This window comes from Venturia canescens, chromosome 6, assembly GCF_019457755.1.
Source record: "Venturia canescens isolate UGA chromosome 6, ASM1945775v1, whole genome shotgun sequence".
Taxonomy (NCBI): Eukaryota; Metazoa; Arthropoda; class Insecta; order Hymenoptera; family Ichneumonidae; genus Venturia; species Venturia canescens.
The window spans coordinates 4,521,287-4,537,519 of NC_057426.1; the positions used below are offsets into that span (position 1 = coordinate 4,521,287).

The 16,233-nt window shown below is 43.6% G+C and overlaps 1 protein-coding gene across 2 annotated transcripts in view; it reads left to right on the forward strand.

The window, feature by feature from the left end:
- The window catches only part of Egfr (epidermal growth factor receptor), a 95,563-nt gene that overhangs the window by 22,551 nt on the left and 56,779 nt on the right, over positions 1-16,233 (forward strand). The window contains exon 1 of one of the 2 annotated variants that reach the window (XM_043422277.1): positions 14,269-14,573. The exons of the other annotated variant lie outside the window; for it this stretch is intronic. The gene's annotated coding sequence lies outside the window, so the exon portion shown is untranslated. Of the gene's footprint in view, positions 1-14,268; positions 14,574-16,233 lie in introns of those variants that run through there. 2 annotated transcript variants of the gene reach the window in all.

Below are 16,233 nucleotides of genomic sequence, written 5' to 3' on the forward strand. Positions count from 1 at the left end.
TCTTTCTCGAAGTAGTTTTTTGTCCACGTGAAAAAAAAAAAAAAAAAATTCCCATCAACGACAAAGCGAACAAGTATTATCCGTTCCTTTACAGTACTCTTTCTCGAGACTGAATATTGTAAGTAACGGGTTCGAGTAGCAGAGCAAGAAATGACAATGGACTTTGAGCCTCGACTCAATCCTCGAGTCTTTGGACCGCGGTGACTTATCGACAATATTATTCCAATTAGCATGAAAACTGTCCTTTTTCTCGTCGAGTTTTCCAAAAATGGTCTACCGTATCCGATGAGCTAACTTTTCTTTCTATTCAAATAGTTTCGAACTTTAGACACGTGACAAATAAACGGATGCGAAAAGTGAGTGAATTTGAAAGTCCAGGAACATTCTTGACCGCACCTGTGTGCTTGGTTACGCGTGGCAGTAAACGTGATTGTTCCACTGGTTCCGGGACTCCATCTGAGGATAAATTAATTACGTTAATGAGGGAATTCTCTGCTGCTAAGGTCACTCTCGAGACTCGAGCAGTTCGCTTGTGAGATTCCATCGACGTTGCACTGCAAAAATCTGCATTTTTTCATACAACTTTCCTTCTCTCCTTCGCCCATTCGTATTTTCTCCGTAAATTCATGGATCGCAAAGTTTGTGCTCGGTGCCAGAACGGCAGAGGTCCTCTTCGTTGGTTTTCTATGCACGCATCTCGTATATCAGTCTCCCCGTTGACCCATCCGAGTCAAGGTGCTTGTAGACGGTGGCTACGAATGCATGTGCGTGCATGCGTGCGCACGACACTCGATCTTTCCGTTTGTATTCGTCTCCTCTCCCTCTTTGTTTCATCTCCGTTCTTCTGCCTCTTTTTTCTCGTGGGTGCGAGAAACGCAACAGGCTGGTGTCGAGGCTCGAGGTTCCCTGGTCCCGGGCTCCGGCACTGGCAAGTTGCTTGATCGAGAGAGATGCTCCCTTGGAGAGAGAGAAAGGAATCGATTAATGACTTCATTCCGCCTTAAGAGCAGAAACTTCAGAGCGAAGGCGTCCAGCAGGAAGAACGAAGGGAAACAGAGACAGGGGGAAAAATTTTGACACTCGTGTGGACTCGTCATTATCATTATTATCTCAACCACGAAGCACCTGAGCTTGCGAAACTCACAGCCTCGTTCAGACCGAACGAAATTACGTGCAAATGCAAAAATGCAGAATTTTCAGAGCTCGTATTTACTCTCGCCGCTTACGAAATAACGGTTCCGTAATGTCTGTTCTTTCGACAAAATATCCGCGGTAAAAAAACCGCGACAAATAACCGGAAAGCAAATAACTGTAGCTAAAATAACTGAAGACAAAAAAACCGCGGGCAAAATATCTGCCGCCATTCAGAGCAAGTTCGATCTGTGTTGCGGAATCGTTGGGTGGCTTATATGGGAATTTATCATTGGTGGATAATATAATTAAACATTTCGAATGCAGCAGTGAAATCTCCGTATACCATTTTCGTATTTGTCCGCAATCGATATTTCGAATGAGGATTCCGAAACATTCTCCATAATACTACTCTCTTTCTATAAATTTTTTTTTTTTTTATCTGTAGATACAATGTATCTTACAAGGCATTAAATAATTGACTAGTTTTTGCATATATCTTGTGTAATTTATTTATAGATGTCGTCTCAACAGTTTACTCTCATGTATTAATGGAATGTAGCGGATATTATATGCTCGGTTATTTTACCTACGGTTATTGTCTCTGCGGTTATTTTTTCCGAGGATAAAAGTTCGTGACACGGCTTAAACTACGTGCCACGAAAAACACGCACTTCGTTATGAACACACGCTTACGAACCGTAAAACAAAACAATGGGAATGCAGCAGGCTCCGTTCCAATAAGGCATACTCACAATCACCCGTGTCACGAATTTTGCTCCTCGAACAAAATATCCGCGACAAAAGGAACCGCGACAAAATAACCGCAGACAAAATAACCGTAGCTAACATAACCGCGGATAAAATAACCTTAGATAAAATAACCGTGTATAAAAATCCCGCACACACATCGAAAGTGCTCTGCATCCACCCAACGATCCCGCACACACATCGAAAGTGCTCTGCATCCACCCAACGATCCCGCACACACATCGAAAGTGCTCTGCATCCACCCAACGATCCTGCACACACATCGAAAGTGCTCTGCATCCACCCAACGATCCCGCACACACATCGAGAGTGCTCTGCACCCACCCAACGATCCCGCACACACATCGAATGGAATGTAGCGGATATTTTATACATGGTTATTTTCTCTAAGGTTATTTTATCCGCAGTTATTTTAGCTACGGTTATTTGGTCTGCGGTTATTTTGTCGCGGATATTTTGTCCGAGGAGCAAACATTACGGAGACCAATCACCAAATGCAGAGACAAAAAGTAGTAGAGCTTATTGGAAAAAGAAGAATAAAAAATACGAAAATGGGAAAGCAAACACGTGAGCTTCGTTATTGTGGACTTTTTGATGGTTGTGGCGGTTTTTCCAAAGTTCCAAGAAGCAGATTGCATTTATGGTGAGAAATATCAAAGACGAAAAGCGAATTTAGTTTCTGGATGTTCTTCAGAATTCTTGGATTTTTATGGCAACCGTGGAAGCTCGGTTTCTGGGATGTAAGTTCAGAGGACAAGCTTATTGTAACTAATTTCAATCTTATTGCCATAAAGACACATTTTCTTAGTTTGTTTCTGGGCTAAGAATTAATCATCCTAGATTATATTAGCCAGCGTATCTCCCACCAGTGTCGATCCTCATAAAAAGTACTGCTCTTTATTTATTTTTTTTTCACTTTCTTCCTCTTTTTCTCGTTCTTTCTTAAGAGGCATATGCTCGGGGAGGCGCCTGGGTGTACTGTTTCTCAGCATGTGTGCAGGAACTCTTCTTCTCTGTCTTTCGTTTCCCACGTCCCAGCTACGCTCGCAAAGCACAGCGATGAACCATTTCATCATGAGAAAAAATGGATCGTTCCGGCACGGGGAATAGAAACGGGGCCAAATGGACGATCGACAATCCACAATCATTTTCTGTGTTTTTCATTCAAAAAATTTGTCAATTCATCTAGTTTCATAGCATTATTATTTCTCTCAACTTATCAAGATTATTGAAATTCTAATGAGACATTTAATCGCGAAGTATCAAAAGCATGCTTACGCTCGTTGCAATTTGAAGCCCCCCACAAAGCCTTTGAACAATCAAAATAAATAATGAAATAAAATTTTGCCTTAATCAGGGAATTTTTTGTATACAATGATTGGACTAGAGAAGCAAAGTATTCCAAGCTCTTCACATATAGCCAGTGCATGAACGTTCGATGCTGACGCGAGGAGAACTCCAGCAGGTGTCAGACGATCAACGAAGAGTTTTCAGCTGTCCCAACAATAGGTACACAAGTATTGTGTACATTACACGAGAACTTATTGAAATTTATGGCACTTCCTGTGCTGTTAATAATTAATGATATTTTGCCACGAAGAGTCGGAGGTTTCGCAAGACAGTTATTTTGCTTGGCGAGCCATTATTGCAATAACTTCTGTAAGATCGATTTTCAATGTTTTCTTCTCCTGATTTCCGATAGAAAATCGTCGAGAAAATGAAACTTTTGTATCGTCCAAGGATTTTCGTAATTCCCAGAATTACTGCGATCGTTGGAGAGCATTAAATTCAATAATCTGCTCATTAATGAGGTGGAAAGCAGCAAAATCGTCACTAGTCGCAGGTGCAGATGAGACACTTCGCTGTGTCAGACATTCGATCGTTTTTTCGATCAGGCTCCGGCCTCTTCCCGTTCCCAGGAATACGATCGGCAAAAGAATTGTAAAGGTTCAAAAGGGAGGGAGCCGAAGGGCGGGGGAAGCAAAATCGAGTAAAAATCTCCTCCCCCGCGTTCGCAAGGGCTCTGTCTCCAAAAAAATGATTTTTAACGATCGCCGAACGGGAATGAAACAATAAATAATAATGAAATAAAAGTTTGCAACGTTGGAGTCCAACGAAGTGAACCAAAATAGCACTTGTAATTCACCAATTTTTATCTTACGAATCATTGCTATAGACTGAAAATCTACGAGTTGCAAATTAAGCAGGCAACAGAATTGGAGAATTACTGGAATCTTTGGAGAGTTTTTTCACATCATTTCGTTGGGCTCCAACGTTGCAAACTTCAGTCTCACGACGAAAATTAGTCTCCCAAGATCACACGCTACAACTCGACGTCGCTCTGGCTCGGTTATCAAACGTCAGCAGTAGCATCTTCAGCAAAAAACTTCACACTCTGATCAGTCTACGTGACTCTCACACCATAGGCTTCGTAGTCCTCTGCTCGAATAACCAGATGTCAGAAGGGGTGTCCGATTGCACATGGCAAAAGCGCAGGAGAGAACTTACTGGGGGTGGGAGAGCAGATCAGAGGAAAGCTATTGTTTCCCATCGCCTATCTCCCGGGTGTCTGCGACACGAGTGGACGGAAATCTTATCTCGATATCCGATTTGTCTGGCAGGAAGGAATACTCGTTGAAGATTCGGATGCGCGGAGCATCCTGCTTCCGATTGTTCAGCCCTGAAGAGATCCGGAGCGTGATCCGGTGCTTCTAAATGCACGTGGATGAGGCGAGTGGCTTTTGTAGAGGAACGAGAGTGAAATTCAATCTTGCGGCGATGGATGCGGAAGCGCTAAATTGATGTTTGGCTACGCTTTATTGGTCTTTGGAACTTTTTTTAAGCACTCGGATGAGGATTGTAAGCTTTCTTCGCGCAGCGTCCAACTCGGCCTGAAGAAGACACTCGAAGGGTGTGCATTCATACGGAATTTTCCGTTGAAGCAAAGGGTTGCTTGAACATCACGCCTACTTTAAGCAGTTACACCTGTCGGCCCTGGAGCAATGTATCCACGGGCGAATGGGGAGATTGTAACGAATCTTTCTCGAGACTTTCCTGGTTCCTTCCTCGTAATTTGACACGACCCTTGAATTCTCTTCATTTTTCTAACGTCTCCGAATATCCTAGGACTAAATTGAACATTTTTTCCACCACGGCGCGCCCGTCCGAATATCAATGTTTCATCCAAGTCGAGACACGTAACATGAAATTTTCGTGAACGCACTGGAACTTGGTTGGGTTCGTACCACCGTAAAGAGGTACGCGAGCACGCAGACTTTGCTCACAGGCCCCTGGAGACTGGTAACTCCATTTCCTCCGTCTTTGTATGCCGTACGAAGTGATTTATACATTCGTGACTTGTACAACCGGCTCAGAACCTTCTCCTTCGTCCTTAGTACCCCGAACTATCTTATCCACTGGCGTGGACGTATTTAAAACCCATTGCGAGTGTTGAACAATCAGGACGGTACGCATACGTTTTTCTTCGCTATCTTCTCATGACGAAAGATCGAAACGCGCACGTATGCTAAAGAGGGGGCGAGCCTCTCAAATGTCCCTCTTTCTCTTCCTCGTCAAACTCGAACCGTCGCATACGAGCGTCCATACTGTCGCCTCCTACCACCTGGTTCAAACGTTCTCATCCATGACGCCCTGCCTTTCTTCGTAACTTTAGTCCCCGAGACTTCATCGTCGCGGCCTCTGTACATACGACTCGAACGAAAATCTCGACAAGGATTCTCACGAATGTGCCAGGACCTCCGCGTGAGCCTCCATTACGACGATTCCAACGGCAAAACTCTCGTCCCAGGGACGGCGCAAGGATTTTATTATCCTCGACGATACTATTTTCTTTGAGAGCCATAAAAAATCTTTCGGTTTTTGCAATAATTGTACGAATTGAATGCGGCGTTTACTCCGTTTACTGAAACCTTCCAATCGCAGCTACGAAACTTGGACCTCTTTCGTGTGCCATAATCGTGACGAATTCACTCGAATGTGCACTATCGACTCTTCCTGATTCGAATGCTCGACGAGCTGCACGGGCTCAGCCTAAAGGCTGAGCGTAACAAAACACATTTTGCAGAAGGCTGAGTAGCTCAGAAGCATTTCCCAAAATGTTGAGCATCACAAAAGACATTTGAAAATTAAAGTTTGTTGCAATTTTCGCTCTTCAGCGCTATGCTTAAACTTGGAGTCTCTGAAATGCTGTGTGATTAACAAAGGACGAACGGTCCAGACCCGAAATGTTATGTCATGGGACTCATGATATTGCATTCCAGAAAGAATTGAGTTTTAAGGGGTTTCGAGGATGAACAAGCTCCTTTTTTCAAGTTTTTACGAGAGCCTAAGCTCACCGCGTTACAAAACGTCTTGAAAAAGCCCAAAAATCCGAGCAGATCCTACTTTCTCTAGGTTGATCTCGATTTTTGCAATTCTCCGAGTAACGAACAATTTTCGCTACCAAATCAGAGACCAGGAACGTGTGATGGAGAAACAGAGTTTGCTGCCGTCCACGAAAACGTTGAGTACAGTCGCGGAGTACGGCCAATGAATTCGTCTGAGAAAAATGAATATGAACTGCATTAACTTTCACTTTCACGCTCAGTTTCCTCGGCGAGTGAAAAGTCAGACATGAAGTTTACGCATGGAAAGATTCGTCTGGATAAAGAAGTTTTCTGCATTCCCAACTCGCCCAGTATTCGCTTTCTGAAGGAAAACGTTTTCGCCAACTCCGGGTTTCTCCCCAGATAAAACAGGATCGTCACGTCCGTTGGTAACGCAGAGTCCTTGGGAATCTGTCAGTGGCATTTTCTACCATCGATATCGGAGTTTTTGATGTACCGTTGGAGGAGGAGCTGCTTGCGACGATCTGCAGGTCGTTCAGTCGGTAAAAACCCTGCAACGCGCCTTTTCCCTCGGACACAAATGAAGTTCCGAGGAAAACAAAAGTTCCAAATTGTTTTCCTTCCATTAATGAATTAAGTGAAACTTCATCATCACTCGAAACATGAAACGTGCCCGAAAAAAAGTGGAAAATTTCTTCATCGCTCTCGCAACAGTGCAGTTGATAGCGCAGCCTGAAAAACTCCAAACTCTCAGCACTACTCCATCAGGTGGCTGCACGATCTGTTGGATCACACACACGAGAAGGGACAAGAAGCTGAGGAACATCGTTGCGTCCAATCCTTGGAGTTTACGATCTCAAAATGGATTATGCGCGTTCTTCATGATTAGCAAGGAATTCAGGGAGTGACGTCGACGCTATTCCGATCGTTTTGATCGACGACAGAAGTGCAGCTACGAGGAGGGAAATTGGAAAACATAATGAAGCGCCGACAGCTAATACGAAATGGTGAAATAAAATGCTTGCTTGAAAACTCGAGAAGAAGGTCAGCTCACGTTCCGAGCTCGCGTTCGTAACAGAGAACTTGGTTGAGCGCTAAAAATACCAGGATCGAAAGGGGACAGAAAAAACGATGAAGGAAACGTTTGTTCTTCGCAAAAAAATGTTGTCTCCATGAAAAATATCTCGGTGGAAAAGGACCTTGCGAGAGCGAGTGTGTGTGATTGCACAAGCGTTTGAAGTTGGAATGAATAAAGTGCTACCAGCCTGTCCCGCGTTTGGTGAACGTTACTCCGTCGTTTTAACAACCCTGCTGAACAATTGACGAATTAACATAACAAACCTCTGCAATTATACTTTTTACTCAATGCGTTTCTCTGGAAGAACGTTTTGGGAAAACAAAAACGTTGAAAACCCTTCGTATTATCACGTCGCGGTGTGCCACTGGAAGTTAAAACCTCGAGTTCTGTGTAGCGCTACCTTTTCTCGAAAGTCAACTGCCCTGAAGCTGCAGAACGATTTCTTTATTAAAAAACTACCTTGAAAATGAAAATACTTTTTTATAATTGAAAAAAGCAATCGAATTCTCTCATTCGCTATCACTTTCTCATCGAGTTTCTATCCTTTTTTACTTTTCACGTACGTCGAAATTCTACCAAAACTTGAATCCATTTTGGACGAGAAAAAACATTTTCTCAAAAGTTTCCACTGACGACACTGGCACACGGTTCCTCAACCCTTTGGACTGTGATCGAAAAACTTTCCTTAAGGTTAATACTTCCAGACAAAATAGCTGAGAAACGACTCTTTCAGAAGCCTGTAAACACACATGTACAGTAACTCCCAGCTTCCCTCGCTTCTTGCGGACCTTTGCTACGATCTTAGCTCATCTTCCCGCGAGCTCTCGTCTCTGTGTACCTTTTGTCGAGGTCGACGGCCTTCATCAGGATTGAGAGCGGGAGAGCTTCTCCGCGTGTTCAGTATCACCTACAGAACGATCAGAGAAACCCTGCCTCCTGCTCTCTTTCTGACTCGTTATTTCTCTCTTATCATACGCATTCTTATAGTTAAACCGTTATGAGAGTCAACAACACGCGGGGAAGAAATTTCGACTACGTACTTCGTTATGAAATTCTTTCCGATCAGGGGCTGCTGTTCCGTGTCTGTGAATTTCCGAAATCGTTTGAGAAACAAAGTCGGTGTAAGGGAGCATAATTTTAGTTACGGAATGGAAGCAGCTTCCAGTTTTTCCCCTCGGTTCGATCTCATTCGACGTCGTTTTTTCATTCGACGATTTTAAACTGGATTTTCTTGTGCTATAATTGTTTCGTAAAATATTTTTTCAATTGACTTTGCCTCTTGGAATTTCGAAAGATCGATACTCGCAATGTTGCGGAGACGATATTTGATTGGGCATGAAAACTCCTCGGTCGTCGCTACGACAGAGCCCGAAGAACGGTCCAGTGACGTTGGGAGAAAACAAAGGGGAGCGAGTCCGCTCGATCTCGGGGATCCTTGGAGTCTGCGCTACCGCCTCCTACATTCCTTCCGCGAATCGTCCACCAGGTAGAAATACTGGATCGGCACACTTTCGATCCAAGTGCTCCGCGGTATAATCGTAACTTATTTAAAGCAGAATTCGGAAGATTCATTGAATATTGAAAAAAGCTAAGTTTGTGCGAGCTTATTTCTGTTTTCATGCGAAATATTCGTCCTGCGCTGAAAGCCTCGTGGAATACCGGCTGAAGCGAGCGCGGAGATCGAATGCCCTTTTTCTATGCGCTTAGAAAATGCTCTGTTCGAATCACGGAATGAGCAAATTCTTCAAATTTTTTCATTTTAATTCTTCCTCGATAAGAAAGTTCGAAAAATATCAAATATGGCGGAGTGACAGCATGCGAAATCGCGCGGAATTCTTAATGTGTGTATAACAAAAATATTGCGAGGCCCCGAGCCAACGCTCATGCGCGTTCCTTGCATTTCTCTCGAAGAGGAGAGAGCGGGAACTTTGTGTCGGGAATCTCGCAGCATCCACTCTATAAACCCGAAGGATTTTACGGATAAGACTCGTCACGAAAGAGAGAGAGAGAGAGAGAAGCATCGCTATCTTTCCTGCTAATGGATCTACTTTCTCTTTCTCACTCTCATACTTTGTGCCAACGGAAGATTTTAAGCGACACTGCTTACCTGCTAAAAGCTGCGAAACCTGTTAGGCCTTAAGTCTACTTGAGTGCGCACACCGAGAGAAAAGTGTGCCCATCGAACCAAATCTATTTTGTGCGACGACAAAAAATTTTAAGCAAGAAAAATAAGCAGTTACTAAAACGTTTACCCAATCGCTCGCTTAGTTTTTTTCCCAATTTACATAATGAACGGAGCACTCGAATCGACATTTTTTTCCTCAATTTTTATCTCGTTTGTGTTTATTTTCCCATGTTGATTTTTCCCACTCTTTTTTGTGCTGAGAACGACTCCCCCAGGGATCGGCATCGTAAATTTTCCATCGACCGAGCGATTGAGTGAAATTACATTGAGAAGCTATCCGAAGAGAGTGCTAAAGAACGAACGAATTCGAGATTGTACCAAAAACTACCAATTTTCCTTCGCATCTTTTCTTGCTTCGAAAGTCCAAAATTGAAATATTCTCGATTAAAAAAATATTTTCTGACAGTTCTCATTGTGGTCGGCGTAGAACGTGTCGCGGTCCACGCAGTGCCGCTGATCGCACGTCGGTTGATCCGGTACAAAAATTTCGGGGGCTAAAAAGTCAGTATTTTCAACGATCGAGGCAAAACGGAGGCGATTTCTCGTAGCTTTGAACTCCGGCTCGTCCAGCCAGCACTGTCAGCACGTTCGACTTATCAAAATAGTGAAACTCCCCAGTACACGACGCTGAAGCTTGCAACGTTGCTGGAGTCCAACGAAATAAACATTCGTAATTGGGACCTGCAAAAACTATTATAACGGCAGCTTCCCTCGGGCAAACTTGAGTTTCGCCAAAAGTTTTTTTTTTCCTCGTATAGTTGTAAATGTGCCGAAAATTTACTCGTCCCGATGCCGGGCCTCGGCGGATCTTAATATTTGTATATCAAGTTTGATGAGACTCGTAAGTGCTGGAAAACGGGTATCGCGCGTCACGTATTCACCGGACGAATAGATGTCAACGAGTGTGTAGGTACGGAACACGTGTACCCGAGGAGTACGTGACTAAAGTGCGCATAATGTGCGCCTTACGAGGAGCTCACCGATGTACGAGACGTGCATGATACGTGCGCGAATTTTTCTTCCCTCTGCGCGAGTCCCTGGTTATGAAAAACGTCGCGCTATTACGGAACCTTGTGTACGGACAGTGCGGTGTAAAAGTTTCGAGTCTCCTCTCAGTGATCGCTCAATTGACGAGCGCGACTCGAAACTTTGGCGTGACGAATTTTCAAAAACTCATGTAGGAATCGTTTTTCAACTGCGGATTCGGCCGTGATCACTCGTTTCTCGCTCTATTTGAGTAAATTAACAACGCCCATTTCTTTCGCGGTGACTCAGTCGCCTGCATTTAGACTCGTGATGTAAACAAATAAAAATTTATTCCTGAATTTCCCATAGCGAAACTAAGGGTGAGCACGAATTCAGCGATTTCGAATGCGCCGTCGCAGCCGAGCGTGATGAATGTTTATTAAGCTATTACCGTGCCGAGGTTCATTTCGTTCTCGAGTATTTGACGGTAAACACTAAAAACAATTCACTTTCTCCACTTTTAATGCCTCTCCGAAGCGAGCGCTCTCGCGGGAGGACGTTTCGCGAACTTTCGGAAAAACCCTCGAGTCGCGACGGTTTTGGGAACAACCGCCACCATTTTGCGGTCTGAAATTATTTCGAAGTAAAATGTAACAGCGAACGTTGCAATCTAACATTTTTTCTCTCTTCATTTGTTCCAGGTGAGTCAACGGTACCGAGAAACTGCACACTCGGCCATGCCGACCTTGCGAAGGTCGCCGCGGTTTTTTCCATCGATTCCGTGTCCTTAAACGAGGTTTGCTTTGATAATGCAACAGGAGGCCAAGGCTGAATATCATCTCGGAGAAATCAGGAGCTTCGTTGAAAAACAGAAAAAAACGTGGCGCAGCAAGTGGCTGGAATGCCAGTGCAGAAAGTGCCTGAAGGGATTGCAGGTCGACGGAAATATTGTTGAATAATTTTGAGAATGAATTCGATCGAGATTCACTACCGTAGAAAAGCAAAGTCGGAACTGAAACTCGGCAAAGTTTGAGAGCGAGCAGCCTCCAATTTTTTCGAAACGCAGAAATTCTTGATTTTTCGGAAAATTGTGCCCCTCGCAAGACCTAAAATGCAAGTCTGCATCGCTTTAGATGATTTTTTCATCGAATACGATTCAACGAGGAAATCTGAGGAAAATTCAAAGTCTTTGGGCTCGCGATCCAACGAAATGGCGTGGAATGCCTCATATGTAGTGTTTATTATATGGCCAGCTCGTGCGATGAACTCACGGAGAGCGAATTCTCTCTCACGCGTGGTCTCGACGTCGTTTTACAAGTTGTTTTACAAGAATGAGACACGAATAGCGTGCCGCCTGGCTGCGAACACCGTCGAACGGAAAGAACACGACCAGGAATATGCGCCTCTCCCCCGTTCAGACCCTAAGCCGAGATAAGATAGAGTCTGCGGTTCCTAATCCACGCTTTTCGTGTTTCTTTTCTCCCAATTTATTTTCTAGTTTTTTAAACAAATCTTTGAGATTCGAGTACAACTAAATCCAATAACTTCGATTCAATTTATTTACTCAATTTTATTCAATCGCTGCATTTGATTGTCTGTTAGCATCTTGATCTAGGAAAAAGTTAATACTTCGACTGAGAACTCACGATAGGACCGGCGATAAACGCTCGTAAGGTCGATTTTCAATAATATTTCCGTGACTTTGCAATCCCTGGTACGCGAAGACATTTCTGAACGGCTTTTTTGACCGGATTATTTTGCTTCCGTTGACAGAAGTTGAAATTCACAAATTCGTGAATAAAGTAAATTTTGTGTGGGGATTTCTTAGCTTTTTAACACAGAAAGCTCCATCGAAATTACTGATCGACAGAATTTCTGGAGCACCTGATGAAAAATCATCGCGATCCACTTGCTTGGCACATAACTGTACACGTATTGATCCACGAGGCAAATCGTGGGCTCAAAACTGCTCCAAGAACTCGGCAACATCGCCGCGATCACTGGCTATTCAATTATAGAGTCGTCTATTTTTCACGTTACGTAAATTACTCCCTGCCACATTCTAGACAGCTCGACGCAAAAAGAAATCTTTCGATTGAAAAATACCGTTCATCGTTTGGATTATCTTTTTAGCCAATATGATTCTTGAGGATGTTCCAAAAAGTATTACTGCCTTAGCAATAAGCTGATTTTACTTATAAGGTCACTGGTCATTTCTTTGATTGGTGAATGACTCGAAAATCTTGATACCAATCAATAAAAATACAATTTTTTTCAATAATTTATGAAAATAAAATGTTTGTGTCACAAAACTAGAAATTCTCAGAAAAATTTGAAAATGGAATCGAACGGTGGACTCTGTTTTCGTTGGGAAGCTCAGAAGTATTTGTTTGAAGGTGAAAAATGACTTTCCTCAACTGAGCCACAGCACCGTCGGAAAATTCGGTCGAGAGCTGCGTTACAATCTCTTTTATGCGAGCTTCCACTCCAAATACGAGATTTTAATCTCAGGTCCCTCAAAATTTAGAACTCCGCGATAATTTTCGGATTCGAAAAGTTAGAAATCTTCTGGCTTGGGAAAAGTAAATCCTCCGGGAATTCGTAAGTCGACAGACGAAAGATGAGAATCTGAAAAATGCAAATTTCGAAAAATTGAGTTCCTTTCACAAAAATTTGATTTTTTCTTTCGTATAAAGAATTTCTTCAAGAAAATGAGGCTGGAAAAATCGTGAAATATGCTTCATCCATCGAGCTCCGAAGCAAAAATTTCTTTTCGAACGAAGATCCTCGTAGAATATCATATTCGATGCACAGCTTCGAGTTGCCGAATTTCTCGAATGTGCCGGCGCGCTCCTTAATTTCTCCTCCGAAGAATATCGAACGCGCGCGGTCAAGAGCGCGCCACACAGCTGCGGGGCTCGAGAGCGAGGTTTGACTCCTCGCGATCTCCGCAGAGAGATCCTTTTGTCTCTGTTGAGGAACCACGCAGTGGAGAAGATCTTATCGGGCATAAGTAATTATCCTTCGACGGACCACGGAGCCCGGGCAGATGCTTTTAACCTTCGTCTCCACCTTACGCCGCGGTATGCGCCATGAGATCAAAGATTCACGAGCATTCATTATTCTCTTTTCTTTTCCAATCGATATATACTACTTTATTCAAAAGTTCCTTTTGTTAATCGCACCGAATCGACCAATTCGTTTTTACGCAAACGTCCAAAAGAGGGCGCTCCGCGTTTCACTCGTTTCTCTCGAATTCTCCCTCCGCCGCTAACAGAACTTTAATTCAACATATTTTCAGAACTTTAATACAAAATTTCATCTGAGCACAAAATTTCTATGTTTCCGACGCTTTTGGAATGTTTGTTCGAGTCTGTCCATTGACTTCGTTACAGTCACGAAGTGTTTTTTTATGAGTTTCGAGTGAGCTTCGCTCGAGTAAAACGTCGACACTTGATTCGATTTTCCATTTTCAATTGAACTGCGAAACGAAAAGTGACATTTTATTAGCAACGATAAGCGAATTGTTGTCACGATTTTCTAGTCACTCATGACCGAGCTCATTAATTTTTTAGTTTGTTTCCAGATAGTCGTCGTTGGTCAACGCACTTGCGTTGAAAGTCTCGAACAATTATGTTCATAAAATCATGTAGAATTGCGAAAGAGAAAAAGAGCAAAATGCAACTCCGGGGCGAGTTATTCAGTTCTGGTAAAGTAATTGGCGTCGATCAGATTAATATCTCGGTGGAGTCTGTACTGGTCCTTTGAATCGGTTATTTTCTTCCCCGCGTGCATGTTTCTCGCCTCTTATCGACTTTCAGCGATCTCATAAACAAATCCCGTAGTATATACGCCCATCGAGTATGTCAATATTTCCTCGGGCAACAATTTTCGTACTCGATAGACGCACGTACCACGCTGGGGGCATGAAATTCAAAGAAACGAAGCGGTACTTTGATTTTTTTCTCTTTCGTTTATAATGCTCAATCTTTTCACTGGAATCGAAGATACGAGGGAGGTTTTCTCGACTTCGCGCCCTTTGGGGATCCGCCTTCAGTGTCAACCTCGAAGCACGGGGAGCGCAGCAAGAAAAATGGTGAGTTTATTCAATTATTTATGTTAATTTGATCGAAAACATCGAACTTAGAAGCCGTTCCAAGAGTTTCCATCAATCTTTCGTTAATTTCAAGTTTTCCATGCGACTTCATCGCGAGCTTCGATCTGCATACTTCATCCAAAAATTGAATGTCGATCTCTGCAAAGCCCGCAATCTCCCAATGGCTCTGTTGCCTTCCGTGCGATCACGATCCTCCGACCTCCGAGCATCTCCGCTGGTCCATCTCCGTCTCGAGTCCATAGCGCGGAACTCGGGCGTACCGGTGGGGGGGTTGCCCGTTCGCAGCGTCGCCCAGCTTGATTTACGATCGCGAAGAATCTTCCCGACGTTCCTTTACCTCCGTACGATCCGAGGGAGCTTTTGCTCACCGCTGCTTTGTGCAACCGTCAACTCTCACACAAAGAGAAAAAAGGGATGAAAATGGGAGAAAAAAGGGAGAGCTGGCGCGCAATCCTCACCAAGATCGCTCCTTCAGATTCGCGAAGGTTCCTTCTTCTTTTCCGATGGATTCTTCTGTACCGTATAAAATCCTTCGAACTCTTCTGTATCCACACGAAATACTCGCAACTTTGTAATCAAATAACGAAGCTCTCGAGCCCCTCAGAGTTCATTTATTTGCGCGAAGGGCAAACAATCACTAAAGCAATTGAAAAGTAACCGCGAGCAAACAACTCGAAACAATTTTTTCGATTCGATTAATTCGTTCATAAGAAATCCACTCGATTTTGTCGAATATATTAAATGATTCGTGATTAAATAAAAAAAACTTGCTGAATCCATCGAATTTTTGTCCAATAAAATGGCCTCGTGCCAATGGAGAATTTTATCGGATTACATTTATGGATGAATCGAATTTTGAGGAGAGTATCGTCGTCATCGAAGGTCCATATAGAGACCCTTAGTTAGTCAAGTTACGTAGAGACACGAGGAAACTCTTTTTTCACGGTCAGGTATAAGACTGAAGCTGGAGGTCAGAACAGTACAAATTCCCCGATGTTTTCTCGGTATTGGAGGCTTGCTTTGAGTGTACAATATTTAGCTTCTTAAGGCGTTGCTGAAGTCATCCAAGTTGGCGGGGTTTAACGAGAGATTCTGCGAAGTAAATGGAGGGGAGATGAAAAGAGAAAGAGAAGTCGATGAGAAAAAGGTGAATGTAGGCGTGACTTTACGGAAGGAACTTTGCAGAGTATAAAGATCTACGCGAGCTCTTAGCACACTAAGAAAATGCGGTGCGCGAACTTGGAGTCTGAAGCGCTGAGAGAGGCATCAAAAGAGAGAAAGGGCGAGAGCGGAGTATCGGAATCGGTGCAGAAGAATAAAAGTTGCAAATGAACGAGTCCCGCGCGACAATTCGGAGGCCTTTTGCCTCCAACAGAATTCTCACCTCGAGATCGCGAGAGAACGAAAAGGAGATGGATTATGTACGAACGTACACGCTGATGTAGAAAGCCCTGCACGGGTGGCCGCGGAGCTCACTTCGCTGTGTGCATACCGCTCTGGTCGCCAATTACCACACTCTTGCTACAGAGCCAACAATACTTCCGACTGTCGGAGTCCGAGAAGCTTACTGTTCCGGACCCCCCCAACATTAGCTCTACCTTCGTAACGTTCATAACCACTCTCCCTTTAGCGATACTGC